The sequence below is a fragment of the Neodiprion lecontei genome, chromosome 3, assembly GCF_021901455.1.
Source record: "Neodiprion lecontei isolate iyNeoLeco1 chromosome 3, iyNeoLeco1.1, whole genome shotgun sequence".
Taxonomy (NCBI): domain Eukaryota; kingdom Metazoa; phylum Arthropoda; class Insecta; order Hymenoptera; family Diprionidae; genus Neodiprion; species Neodiprion lecontei.
The window spans coordinates 31,429,546-31,442,909 of NC_060262.1; the positions used below are offsets into that span (position 1 = coordinate 31,429,546).

General features: G+C 44.8%; 2 protein-coding genes across 12 annotated transcripts in view; one reads left to right on the forward strand and one right to left on the reverse strand.

Annotated features, from left to right (window-relative positions):
• LOC107218160 (autophagy-related protein 16-1) overlaps positions 1 to 13,364 on the reverse strand; it is a 238,958-nt gene that overhangs the window by 100,055 nt on the left and 125,539 nt on the right. The window lies entirely within an intron of this gene.
• Positions 1 to 13,364, forward strand: part of LOC107222060 — a 93,961-nt gene that overhangs the window by 73,072 nt on the left and 7,525 nt on the right. The gene's annotated exons all lie outside the window — the stretch shown is intronic.

Sequence of the window (13,364 nt, forward strand, 5' to 3'; positions counted from 1 at the left end):
TCTTGCCGAAGAAGAGTTCGCGGATCCGAAAGAAGAGTGCCGCAGCATCCGGCTTCGACCGTAGAGAAAGTCCGCGGAACGAGAAAAAACTTGCTCGGATTTCTCAAAAACCGCTCCATACAAACTGAGTAGTCGAGTAAATTTTCAATTTGAGCGTAAGGTAGAACGAGCGAATTCCGTGGTTAGCACAGCGCCACAATTAAGACTGCGCAAGACAGCGATATTATATACATATTTGCTGCTTTCTGTAAATTCATACAATGGACAGTTTTTGCACTCGCACCGCTTCAGACTCTTGAGATAAATTATTCGCTGTATAGAGACGGGGTTGTGCACACCTTGTACCGAGGCCTTTGCCATCGGATGAACGTAGCTCGGTAGTGCGTGAGAGGTGACGATGGCATTGTTATCTATTATCATTACCGCGTATCGAGACACAGTGTCCGCCAAAGCGAACACGGTTCTGGTTTAAGCCATACGCGTATGCGTAACCGTGGGTAATTCGTCATTAGGTACGTAAGTTAGTAAATGATAACCGAGTTTGTTGATGTTGAAAATCGAAACCCTCGTCGTTCGTTCCAGATGTTGGTAGAAGCGTTTAATCCCTGATACATTATTAAATGTACAAACGGAAGCATTGTACCTTGTGACCTGAAAGCCACGGTACTGTACGGTACACGGTACGAAAGAGCATATCTTCGCGGAATTGGTCCGATCTTCGGAAATTATCTTATGGTACCTGAAGTCTAATTGAATCTGTTTGATAAGCGTGACCGAAAGCTTCCAACCGAAAAACGATTGTCTTATGATACGACTCCAGGCATTTATTGGCGACCTTTGGAACTCGGTGGTTGATATTCTACGAGATATGATAATTTACATACCAGTGAATTCGATCTGCCAAATATTCAAAACGATACACTTGAAAGTTCCGTATATAATGTTTTAATTAGCAATTTTTCCAAGGCATTGTGTACGAAGGTTTGACAAATCCTTGGAAAAATCCTCCCACCGTGTTACAAACATCCTGATTACGCGCGGTTTTGCAAGTTCGAATGATACCGAGGCTGATATGATCACCTCAAGCCCGAAACGGTGTAGGCATGACATGACTGATTTATTGCGAATACCGGGTAGAGAGCGGCGGCAGGTGGAGGCGCAAAGGAAGCTGCTGCCGAGGGATTCGAATAGTATAGACGGAGGTGTGTAACAATCCGACGAATGCCGAGGTGCACGAGCTGCTGCCGGGTTCGACGCTCGGCCGGTCTTCTGGGATATCTCTGCAACGTAGGTACAGCGAAGAGAAGCTGGGAGGATGAGGCGATCTCCGTTTGATGTAAAAATGGCAAAACAACTGCGGTTTTGCTGGGCGGAGGAGTATTGCGGCGCCGGCACCGCGCATTATGATATCAACAACAGCTAACGCCGGCCGCAAGCTCACTTGGCACAGGGTGGCTGCGCTAGTCGCCCATTGCTGAGCTCCAAACGAGTTGGAAAACTCCGCCCTGGGTCACGGTGGCTCGGTTCTCACCCGAGTGCGAAGCCTTTTCGAGCTTTTAGGATATACCCTGGGGGGGAATTTCACTTCCACGTCTTGATTCCCGCCGTCGAGATGACCGCGGTATAAGTTACGCAGAGGACCAGAAATTATATGGATCAAGGCAAGGGTGGGTGGGGGAGGGAGGGGGGGGGGGGGTGTCGACCGCGGATCCATATCGGCGATGCCAGTGACGTAACACACCCGAGGATATTAATTCCCGACACCTCGCCACTTGAGTGCTCGTTATACCCGGTAGAAAATGGAAACACCTGGGGCGACACGACCCGTGCACCAGTCGTGTGTCACACTGGTTAAGACCCCCGGGCTAATTTCGTCTGATCGATAAAGCAAACAAATTTCTGACACTAGGACGGGACGCGTGTCTTACGGCGTTTGCCCTACGCCATTTCCCGTATTTATTTCATACCGCTAAACGATGATTTACCATCGGTCTGCAGTCGAGGGATGTATGAAACGGCGCGTCAAAGCATTAAGCCTGGACCTATACAACGCGGGAAGAACTCCTAGATGTCGAAAATTTCATGAAATATCTCTACAAGCGAAGTAGACCTGTGATGATTTGGCGGGGGATTTTTACCGTTTGTGACTTGCGAATTGTGCCGATTACACTTTGGTATTTGGATTTTTCACGATTATTGTCTCAGTGTGTGCGGCTGACATAAGAAATTAGTTTTAAATATTGTTCAACATTTTGCTCTTCATGTTCGTTACATCTCAAGTGACGAGAAAACTGTATTGAAAAATAAGGTATTTGTGAACTTGGGGAAAACAGTTTGCGTCACTGTAAGTCTAAGAATCTCGAATAGGAATATCGACACACTATTCGAGTCAGAAAAACAAAGATATAAAAAATTACTGATTTTGAATTTTATTTAGACTAAATGATGGGAAAATACGAACATATGAGAATAAAAATCACATTCAGGACTGTACCAAAACTCGTTTCACCGTATACACGGTACACTCGCAATCACACGCGCGAAGGTTAGCAAACGTTTGAGAGAGATCAAGCTTTCGGAACGCTCGAAGTTGCGTGAAAGCACCTACGGCTGGTCCAATCTTGTACATAAGTACCGTAATAAAAGTGGGTAATGATAGCTGGGAGTCGCTACAATGATATCATCTGGGCCAAGAGACCGAGGGCAAAATTCTTCTTGTCCGAGATATTGCGAACCGCGAGAACGCTTTAGGTACGCGGCGGTATTGTACAGTAAGCTCTCACGTGCAAGAAAAGCCAGCGAATGATCGGCTGGAGTACCGTGAAATAGTACCTCGTAGACAATAGATTGGTATCGGTTAATGGATCGATCCAAGCGGTGTTTTTATCGGTCTTTGTTATAGTCCGTCCTGCTCTTCCAATTCTGTTTAAATTAATTCGATATATTTTTCTTATACAAAGGTTTTTTTTTTTTTTTCTATTTCATTTTCTTTCTCTTCACCTCCAGACTATTCGGACATTAGACGATTCGCGAGACCTCTTCAGAGAATTGAACAGATCGTGTTATTCGCAGGAGGATTTTGCGGCGGTAGACATAACAAATGAATAGGTCGGCCAATCGCCGGGGAACGGAGCTTCACCCCTACGGCCGCGAATAATTTTGTAACCTGTGTGGGTGGATGTGTATAGCACGTATAGCAGACTTCGAAGAATGTAATGAACGGACTTAACGCTGCTTGAATTTTTTAGAACTTGTAAAAAGGTTGCATTAACAATTGACCAGTACGCTGTTCGCCGGAAATTATACGTGCGCACACGTATAGGTGGTTCCGACGAGATGGCGTTTCGAATTCTTCGCCGTATATAAACGGCTCTTGAACGGCGCGATCTCCTCTGGGAATTTTGCCAGTAGAAGGAAGAGGGGTGCACTTAGGAACGCAACGCCTGTGTATCATACGTGTATCGATAAATTTGTACCAGACGTAAAATCTCCGGAGAGTACTGGGATGCTCGTTATTAATATAATACACGTTGTATTTTCAGCTGCGGATATAATTATACCGCGAATCGGTAATTAGATACAGAGTAGCCACTTAAGCAGCGCGTTAATTTTAGAGGAAAGTTTATTCGGTACGATATTTTGCTGTCAATATAGTGATATAGGGACTCGTGGAGACGCGCGATGGCGTGACCGGGTAATTATGTCCCCGCACTCTTTTCATCTCTCGACGTTCTCGCGTCTGTGTTTGTTTCTCGATCGAAGATCCTGCACGCCGCGGTGCTCCCGGGAGGAGTGAGAAAGAGTTGTCAGTCGCGGCCATACAGCGAATATAGTGATATACAACATAATATCCCCGGCGTATCCAATTATTAGTTATTATCTTTGATATGTATAGACGGGCGCAGGACGTACACTAAATTACTTATCATTTCAGAGGTGGGTAATTGATAGGTCTTTGTTTTTCTCGATTTAAAAGAGACCGGCGAAGAGAACCTTTTGTCTCACATTCGGTCTACCTTATCGTTAATAGGTAGGTACCTACCATTTTGCAAATTGGCCTTGCGCGGCGAAACGAAGTTGAGCATTCCTTGTTCGGCGGGAAACACGCCTCGCGTTGAAAAATACGTAAGTATTTGATTGTCGATGGTGTATAGAGTGAAACGCGGGGAGCTATAAGTTACGGGTAAGTTCGTTAAAGCGATGGATATGGGCATGGCGTACGTTAGATCCGCAGACAGAGCGAGCGTAACTAGCCGTAACTATAAATGACACCGGGAGTGGTATCCAGATTGCGATGTGGGTATCGTCGTCTCGAGGATTATAGATACACGGTGCGACCGCACCATCGAGTAAAGGCCGGGTGGTGCCGGTCGGGTGATAAATTCGCTCCTATTATAATGGAGGATCCCCCCGTGCGTATGTATACATATATATATGCAGGAGCACTAACGGCGGTAGCGAAACTTTACAAGACGATGGAGTGAGTTACGAGCGCGTGTATACATGCGCCGCGATAACGGATGTGTCGTGGCATTGCGTTACGCAGAATGTCACCAACCGCAGCCACACACCGAGGAAGGAAGATTACCGTGTGCTCAGACGGCGAGACAGGTCCTCCCGCAGCCCGTCAGATCCTTGCTACCGCATGTTTATATCCAGGTATTGTGTCCGCGGCGTTTCCGCGCTGCAGCACCGCCGTCAAAGAAAAGCCAACCCGGCGTCACCGGCGAGTCCTGCAAGGAGTCGGACACCGGTCAGCGAGAATCGCCGCGCCGGCTCAAATAACTTGGGAATAATGCGGAGATTGGGGACCAAGTTAGCGCTTTCCGAGGACGGACAATATATCGTTGGTTAGCCATTACCCAGGACCATTAGATAGCCGGCACGTCCAGATAACGAGCATTAGTCGGCGTGCAACGGGCGGGTTAACTCCGAACGGGCCACGTACACCGATCGTACCCTGCAGTGCCTCTCGTCTGCTGTAACGCAGCTGTACTTAGCCGTACTTTGTCCGTACCGAGGCCCCGCACGGTCGGTTCGTCCTTATAGCGACGGATTATGCCTGAACGTAATCGCAGGGACTCATCTCGCATTCTTCGAGTGGCAGCGACTCCGCCTGCAACATTGAACGTCGCGCGTTGTTTGGTTTGCAAGAATGTATTATTCGTCGCTTTCGGACAAGGGAAACCTCTCGGACGTTGAAAATTTCAATGCACACAGGACGTACGCGACATCAAGTATGTACCCGGACGACGCTCTATGTCCTGTCTCTTCAATCTGAAACTATAAAGATGCGCGGTGATATGAAGCTTCTTCAGGAGTCGGCGTCATGCGTTCGCGGAATTTATACCGGTATACTTCGGTATGAAACACCCCCACGCTACTACTTTTTCACCGTAATGGTCATATCGATTGAAACCGTCTCCCTAGACGAGCCGAGGAACACGAGAACACGGACGATGATCTTGAAACTCCGTCGTCGGCATGATCACCGATTAGCCAGGACCTTTTTGTTCCTGCGTGCGTCAGTTGAATTGCCATTTCGTATTTACCTCAGGGTTCTTGGAGATTCCTGAGTAAATCTGAAGGAGGGAATCGCAGCTAAAGCAGGAGATAAGCGACGTCGTTTTCCCCTCTTTGGCTGCTCACCCTGCTACAGTGCATTTCTGGGTGCGCGTAGGCTACCCACACGTGTAGATCCCGTGCTCCCGAGACCGCCACGCGTTCGCATGATCGGGTACGGGTACCGCGCTACCGTGCGTGATAGCCGTACCGTTTTCTCCGATTCCATTTACATAATTCCTTCGCAAGGACCAAAGGAGTCCCTGCAGAGCTCGCTCAAAGTACAAGGAACGCATGTTAAGCCCGAGCATAGGCGATTTGATTTGGTTCTTTCGAAGAGAGTTGGACGAGGCGAGTCGTTACCGCAATGTGCCCAGTTATCCAGACTCTCCGAGCTACTTGTGTCAGGCGGTGGTACAATATTCGTAAATACGTAAGCACCATTACTCGCACGCATTTGGACGTAAATACGTATCCGTATTACAACGATGCGCGTGGGTAGGCCGCATATTAGGAAGCGTACCGCCACCGGTTGACTCTTAGCTTATATTGTGGGTCATATTCCGGGTTATTCAGCAGGTTATTACGGGTTATCGTGACAAACTGAGAGCAGCGACTCCTACCGAGAGGCAGTTCCGTTTCTAGTCGGCTTCGCATCGCAGGAAAGTCTCGCTTGATCTCGACGCGTTGGAGATTCAGGGACGTTTTTCCTTTCCTTTTTTTTTTTCCTGTGCAAAGACGGCAGTGGGACGGGAGCGCAGGGAGTTTTTGAATTCCGAGCACATAATGGCTCGCCGCGGCATATTAGCTCATGGAAGGGCATGAAATGGGGGGATTTTTGAGGGACTGGTACCTCGCTCGAACGAATTTTTTTGTTATCGCGCAATTTTATCACAGTCGTTGTCTGGTATCACCAAATGTTGTCCGTTAAAACTTCGTCTTTCATAGTTGGGCGGTGTAATCAAACTAAAAGCGTTTGCAGTCAGACTCATACTGTATTGTTTATCCGAAGCTTTGAAATGATTAAAATATCCTCAAATAATGTTGCTTACACAGGGACATCTAGAGATAAGACTAGCCCGAAGAAAGTGCCAAAAAATGAATCACAAAGTGAAAAGCAATGAGAATAATGAGGAACACACAAACACGATAAGCATGCAAATAAAGATGTATGTTAAGCTTTACTGCACGTACAACATAAAACATCTCTAAATGTATTACCAAAAGAAAGAAACATAAATAAATAATTAATACAATAATACAGTAACACAAAAATACACAGGAACAAGCTGATAAAGTTGTAATAATGTTGATTTTTAAAACACCATTTCACAACTGGCTGGATGATAAATAAATTGAAATTATAAATAATAAAGCAAGGCGTTGGTAGATATTGGTGCTTATGTTTGACAGTTGTATCAGATATCTCTAAATTACTGTAAAAAAAAAAAAAAAAAAAAATGATAAGTTTGTAAGGAAATTCGAGAATATCCTAAATGAGATATACACCTATCCTAAAAATATGACAATTTTCTTGAGCGCAGTCCACCCTTGGAAGGATAGCTGTTTCTACGTTCAAATTTTTATAGCCGATTTGTTGCTTTGTTTTCACGTTTTCTCTGTATCTTTCTCGGTCCGGTTTTATCGGTTTATTTATCCTTCGCATTTATGCAAATTGATCGATAGTCAATTACTTCGCAATCACCGGCCGTATCGACTATAGCCATTGGCGACAGATATAATTAATTAGCCTGATGCTCTGCACTAATTAAATTAGTAGGCACGCGAGATTAAATGATCATCGTACTTGGCTATCGGTGTACGTATGTGGGGCAGTTGCATGAATGCCGGTACGTAAGTGATTGATTGCAACGCCGTAGAAGTGAAAATGTTTTCGCATTATTTCCCTGCAAAATGGGATTCGATCAGTCTAATCACGAGTGCTGATCTAGCCCATTCGAGCTACCCACATGGTCCGATTCGCGAGACAGTTATAGAACGCTAAATGCCCCGATCGTTACAGCGTCCGTTGGTATGATAAAAGCGGACGGCATGAGCTTCAATCGGAGCAGGAGACCTCCCTGCCTGGAATAGGGTCCACCCTTCGCGGTACTTTCTCCCTTTTTTGTCCTCTCCCCTCTAACTAACTCAGCCATGACGTTCAATCGGCGAACCGTGAGCAGTCAGACGAGATGAACGAAATAAGGATATACGATCCCAGGAGCGGAAACAGCGAGGCGTTTCCCGGACCATGGAGTGTTCAAAGATTATACGAATTCTCGAGCATAGTATCAGCCCCGGAGATTGATGGAGAAAAGTGCTCCTCGTCAAACTTTAAGGACTCATGAAGCGCTGTGACGTACTCGAGGCGGTATGGCGGCATCGTCGAATTATCTTTTGTTTTCGCGCAAGTGAGACCCATTGTTCCATCCTTCGTGAATGGAAACCGATTTTCATCTCTTCGGGAAAATTGCATGCTAAAGGTTGAACCAGGCTTGGTAAAGAGCCATCTTTAAGTGAAATAGATGCGGCGACGAAGAAGAACGATACACGTGGAATTGATAGGAGCGCTTAGTCTCCGGATCCCGAGTACTTTCTTCACGGTTCCACACCTCGCTCGTCACAACGTCCAGAAGTCGCTTACCACCACATCTCTCTGGCTCGTGTCTCTCGGGACAATTACCAAAACTGTGAATAGCGCCGCAGACCACTGAGTGACGTAGTGCTGGACATTGGAAGTTGAGAGACCGCTCTCTTCCACCACAGTTGCTGTACGTCGACACGCGCGGTTATATATCGGCAGATGTACGTAATTGTAGCCATTTATCGAGGGTATGGAGGGCGGCTTCTGGCTCTGGCGGCTGTCGACTGGCTCCTACGAGTCCTGCTGGCTGCGGATGGTAGACTGGAAAGTGTCTGCGGCTTAGACTTGAACTCGGCGGGCGTCTCGCCCAGTCGGAGCTGCAGCTGAGCGCGCAATTCATCACGGGATTGGATAGAGCATACGTATCTGTGTATGGGTACCGGGTACATGCGAGTATATAATACATAAATTATGACGCTGAGAGGAAAGGGGCACTGTACCAAAACCATGAAAACTGCAGGGAAGAGTCGCCGGCTCTCACGATGTGTAATGCGAGTACCAGCCGTGCGGATAAAATATGGAATCCACGGGTTAGAGACGATGCACGCTAAGAGGTGAAGGTCTGAACGAAAAGGAAGCGATGCGAAATTGCTAGAGAAATAGGAGGCGGATTTACCCCTGGGGCTTATGTTGGACCGTTACTGTTGATTCTTTGTTGCATTTTTCCTAGTCACGGGTTTACTTCTATTTTACTATTTGACTAAAATAATGTTTTCCAAGAAACGGTAAAGCTAGAATGCGAACACGAAACCACACTAGACCGAGTTCCTTTGCATTGAGTTTTATATGATCAATTACGTTCGTATACAGTCAAAAGATAAACTCTCGGACACTCGAAATTGAACACATTTTTAGTGTGGACGAGTCGGGTTTTTAAAGATCTTCGTTCTTGATCGCTTATGAAAGCGTCAACAGGATTTTTTGTACCGAATAGAGGCACAATATCAACTTTTCCAGTCTTCCTTACAACCAATTTCATGTAATGCGATCTTACACACCCTGTTCCACAAATTTTTTCCAAGTTCACGAGCCTGATGTTTATGGGGCTTGAGGATTTGGTTTTATGTTGGCTGTAAGATCAATAAGGAACTGGTCGAGACTGTCGTAATGCTCGTGATCAAAGATAGAATATACAAGCTCGTGTACAAACTAAACGATTTCAATTTCATTCGATGGAAAGATAAGCTGTCTCATTGCCAATATTTTAAACTAGAAAGTTGAAACTAGTCTATTGCAGAAGGCTGGCACAGTCCAAAATTCCCATAACCACAATTCTGTGGAATTATATTTTTTTCTACAAGTAAGTTTATCTCCGTGACATCTCATTCTTGCAATAAGATACGTATATCTCCGTCGCTTTTAATTTCGTCTAACAATAAACCGAGTCTGGCCAGTTCAAGCATCAAGATTAGGTTAGGCCGTGAGTTGAGCTGTACCGAATAAGATTGAAGCGGAGAGATTTGACTAACGTTTAAATCCAGAGGGAGGAGTTGTTTTAGTCAACGCCGAATAAGCTCAGAAAATATTAATTTCAAACTTTAATTGACTTCGTAACTCGAGATAACAGCTTTTCTTCCAAACTTCCATAGTTTTCGGTAGCCAAGTTAATAGTTAATTAAGGTCACTCTGAGAGGAATATTTTCCTTAGACATATCTGTATCCCCTTTCTTTCTGTACTTTTTCTTATTCTCAAATCGCGCCAATTTCTGCCGCAGATATTTATAACTATCAAACATTTTTTGCTACGGAGGCGATATTTACTGTAATGGCACGCTGTTACGGTCCGCTAATTGAGGCTCATTACCCGAGTTTATAACAGGTTCCGTAATGTACGCTACGTTTCTTACATTATATCCTACTGCAAACATGTTTTTGGAGTGCTTCACAGTGCCCCAGCGGCAGACGGAGAACGAGTATGGTAGAGTACAAGGGGGACGATTTATTTCGCGATCGTAGCTTCCTTCGTCACATTTGTTTAATTATTATTTCTTGTTATTCAAATTAGTCAGATCATCGATCTCGACCGTATAATTTGCACTCGTAATTTCCAGATACGCGGTCTCCGACTTCAAATAAAATACGTTAAAATGAATGAAAGGCGCCAGATGGGCGTAATTATAAGATTGTTAATTATCCGGGAGTTGAAGGACTAATCAAAAACCGGTGAAATTTCAAAGCCATAATAATAGACATTGATGAGACAATTAAAACGGTAAAGATAACTTGAGCGAAATAAAAAAAATTCGATAAAAACGTATCAGCACGGTGATCAGTAATCCGTCTAGCTAGGCCAATGACCATCGCATTTTCTCCTCTGGCGATTACTCACGAATTATACACCTCGTGTTTACCTTCGGAGTCTTGTGTACTGTAAGCTCCATTTTTTTGTATAGATCCAACTCCTACTTATTTGCCAAAGGGGTAATTACACTCGTGCCGTGGAGTACCGCAATGATACACAGGTCTGCGAAATTGAAAACTACATTAGCGTATTCATCAGCATTTTACTTGCTGCTCTATAAAAAAGGGTGGTCAAGAATTTGCGCCATTACAGAGTTTTTAAGCTTTCTGCCTGATATTAATGTAGTAAAATATTTTCGGTCAATTCCGAGTCGCGTTGAAACGATATCTGAACAGCCCGTGTAGGCGCAGACGGAAGTTTACACTGAGCTACGGAGAATGGCGTCTTAGTTCTTGCATGTAGCAAGCAGTAGATCAGACACGTCAGAGTAGCGTATAGGTATAAACGTACTCTGGGAGCAGTGAAATAATTGAGATTCATTCGAGACGCGATCGTGCTGCGGTGCCACTTGTAATTCTTTCCCACTGCCTCGCTGATCCGCGGGCACTTTTTTGTCTCGTCGTTTGTTGGAAATAGCTTGAGAAATACGAGAGAGCGAGAGAGAGAGAGAGAGAGAGAGAGAGAGAGAGAGAGAGAGAGAGAGAGAGAGAGAGAGAGAGAGAGAGAGAGAGAGAGAGAGAGAGAGAGAGAGAGAGAGAGAGAGAGAGAGAGAGAGAGAGAGAGAGAGAGAGAGAGAGAGAGAGAGAGAGAGAGAGAGAGAGAGAGAGAGAGAGAGAGAGAGAGAGAGAAAGGTGGACAGAGAGGTAGATAAAAAGAAAAGCAGACCGTCTGGAGGTGGTATTGCCCGGACAAAGTTAACTTTACGTTCAACATCTGCCCAGGAAGGTTAAAATTTCCCTCGGGATTATTCCAAGTTTGCCACGGGTGAGTATCTTTCGTCCTATTAGAGAAGGGAATCAAAATGCATTAAGAGCCGAGAAGTACTTGAACGTAGAATTGTCAACGATCCGATTACCTGACTGAAAAGTAAGACAAGAATCTTGAATTTCGGAGGAAACTAGGACTTTGGCTATACCGCTAGAGGCCACGACGAAATAAATGAATAAAGACTCTTCGCCAGAAACAGAGGAAACTTATACGAAGGAAAAGTGCCGGGGAACCGTAGTCGTCCATCATCTTTGGTCCAGTAACCGATAAGGTGGCTAATTCGAAACGGCTCTAGTGCCAAATCCAACGCTTCATTGACTCTGGGTAACGGATGATGGAGACGGATTCACCGCTCCAATGTGTCACTCTTATTGAAAGGTTTCAAGTGACACGCGCTGGGAGCAAACATCGCAGGCACACGTGTACGAGAATTTCAATAATCAGACTCGTAATAGCGTGTAATTGAAAGGAAATTACAATCAGCCAGAGTGTGATTAAGATGGAAAGAAATTCCAGCTGAGTCAGGTGAAACTGTATGAAGGTATTCATTTCGGTGATTTTCACAAGTCCTTACAAATGAAAATTAGGGCTGTTTGCAAGGTTCAAGTAACTCTGACGTGATTCAGGGAAAAATCGAGTCGTGCCAGTTGCAGGCTCTACTTCATTTTGGCGTGTCGTCGGAAAGGCCGGATAACGAGCCTATAGACACTTGGAGGCAAGTGTAGTGGTTGGGTACACCACTTTGGAGATTTCATTAGGTTCGCGCGAGCGGAGCGTGGCTTTGAAAATTCCTCTTTAAAGCGCCGGATCAGACGGAATCTCGATAATGGGTGTGGAAGTAAAAGTTGACGAGAGAACGTGCCTGTGTGTATGTATTTCGGTGGAGGGACTTGAAATTTAAGACAACATTAACGGAAGTCGTGTGATTCTTAAATTTCACCGACAAGAATATCTTAATATTGAAATCATAGCGAAGAACGCCCATGAATATTATTCAGGTATTAAAAGTAATACAAGGAATATAATCCAAAATCGATAAAGCTTGATAGAATAAATTTCCATCGCTCAACGACGAAGAAGCTCGAGATATAGGCGGAAAGATTTTCTTCATTAACAACGATACAGATACAAGTTCGTGCACTTACATGGAGGAGAGAAATTATTATTGCGAGATTGTTTAAAGGGTGAAATAACGGTCAACATCAACTACAGATGCAGTATAAATCCGTGCCCTACAATCGTAACACAATGCAGGCTACTAAAAACAAAATGGTATTGCTTGAAATACTTTGCCGCAGTTTATTTTTTTTTTCACTTCGTTTTACGCAGCGCTGAAAATGATACCTGCCTCTGGCATATGCAGAGCGGAAACCTTGCATTTCTCCCTCTATTTAACCGTCGTAAAAAGTTATGTGCGTGATAGGCGGTTTAGAGTATATGCTTCAGAATTATCACTCAGACAATTTATTAATTTTTGTTGTTGGAATCGGGTTACATAAGAATACATGGAAAAAGAGTCACGGTTTGAATAGGATTAGCGGTACAGTCAGTACCTCACGTTATGCGGTAACAAATTCAATTATTCTCCAAAGACGATCAGAATTGGGCTTAGCAACGACCAGAACTTTTACGGGGATGGGAAGAGGGCGGCGTAGTGGGGAAAGGAGCATAAGAACTCGCACCGCATAAAATTAGAAACATGATTAATCACGCGTAAGATGGTGAGGTCTATGGATGACTGAGCATATATATGTATATATTTTTCGCTCTCCTGTTATGCGGTCGCGGGCCGCCTTGGAACCGCGTGAAGTAAACCACCACTTTCAATGGAAAGGGTGGAGTCGAAACTCACGCTTTGAACGAGATGGACAATGGAAGGAACTAACCAAAGAACCTGTAACGCAGGCTTCAACCAGACTGTAACTAACG